Below are 1,862 nucleotides of genomic sequence, written 5' to 3' on the forward strand. Positions count from 1 at the left end.
ACACACACACACACACACACACACACACACACATATATATATATATATATATAATTTTAAAATGTTATTGCACTGTGTAATATATAATATTTTCCGCTTTGATCAAATGAAAAAATTATAATCTTATGCCCAACCCCGCCAGACATGTTTGAAATTTCAATTACAGCCATTTTAAAACAGTCTACAGACTGCTTTAAAAGGAAGAAGGAGAAGAAAAAACCATATATATTTTACATATATAAGAAAATTGAATTTAGTTTTAGCCAAAGACATTGACCAAAATCTCTCAAAACTTCAGACATTTTGTCAGCAAGTGTATCCGGTATATTTGTGAATTAAAAGGTTAGTCAAGTTTGAAACTCATAAAAGTAATTTTGTTTAGAATCTTGAGACAAACCTAGACTCCATTATTGTGAATCGCCGTCACGTGCATTAGTACCTCGGTGAGCTTTTCTCGTAAAATATATGTTTGTGTATATCTCAATATGTAGAAGTGTATGTGAGCTGTGTGTTTGAGCGTGTCAAATTCTATTATAACATATTACCGTATGTGTCTATATGTAAATGTATATGTATATGCGCTGGCATATTAAAATGCTAGTAAAAGTATGTGCGCACATATGTACGTGAGTATACGTGCGTATTAATGTGAGTGCAAGCGTGTGTGTGTGTGTGTGTATTGGTGTCTGTCATATCCCATATAAATCATATAACTGTAATATATGTGTATATCTATATGGAAATGTTTCTAAGTGTGTGTGTGCGTATATAAGTAAGTATGTATGGATGTGAATATGGGTATATGTGTATACGCGTGTCTGTCATGCTTCCTGTTGCGCATTATTTTTGTCATTTACTCTTTATGTGTATATGGTTGAATGTGAATATATGTGGATCTGTGAGTGTGTATGTTTGTGAGTGTTGGTATGTGTGTTTGTTTGTTTGTGTTTTTATTTGTTTGTGTGTATGTGTGTGTGTGTGTGTGTGTGAGTCAACAATGAGAATGAGTATTCAACGCAGCATTGGTGGATAAATGCTTTCTTTATTTATGGATTGTGCTATAAACCTAAGTTTCATGCTTTAGAATTCGTAATTTCCACAAGCTCCACACTCAATGTTATAATTTAATTTTCTTTCACATGCGTTACGCTGCAGCACATCAGCAAATGGACTTCACTTTAATTGCATATAAGTCACAGACCAGCGACTGACGTCGTTGCGAGATTATCCGAGTACATTGTATTGATAAGCCGCAATAATAGCGAAATATCAATATCTACCATTCTCAGTGATTCCGAGACGAGTCGTCTCGTCTGGTCTGTCACATTCAAGTATTCTTTAACTCTTGGTGTTGTGTAGGGGGCTTTACCCGGATGATGTAGCAAATTTAGCGTATAAACAAAACACATGCGCTATGTATGTGCGACCGGTCATGTTTACATTACAAGAGCTGCTTTTAATTCGTAATTTTTGGGACGTGTATTAAAGTTTGTTTTTGTCTATAGGTATAAAAACTGTCAGAAATTATTTAATCACATCGTATCTTAAGCAGAGTATCACATTTATATAGTCCTTACTCTTTTACTCTTTTACTTGTTTCAGTCATTTGATTGTGGCCATGCTGGAGCACCGCCTTTAGTCGAGCAAATCGATCCCGGGACTTATTCTTTGTAAGCCTAGTACTTATTCTATCGGTCACTTTTGCCGAACCGCTAAGTTACGGGGACGTAAACACACCAGCATTGGTTGTCAAGCGATATTGGGGGACAAACACAGATACACAAACATACACACACACACATACTTATATATATATATATATATATATATATATATGTATACATATACATATATACATATAT

This window comes from Octopus bimaculoides, chromosome 9 (genome assembly GCF_001194135.2).
Source record: "Octopus bimaculoides isolate UCB-OBI-ISO-001 chromosome 9, ASM119413v2, whole genome shotgun sequence".
In the NCBI taxonomy this organism is placed as follows: domain Eukaryota; kingdom Metazoa; phylum Mollusca; class Cephalopoda; order Octopoda; family Octopodidae; genus Octopus; species Octopus bimaculoides.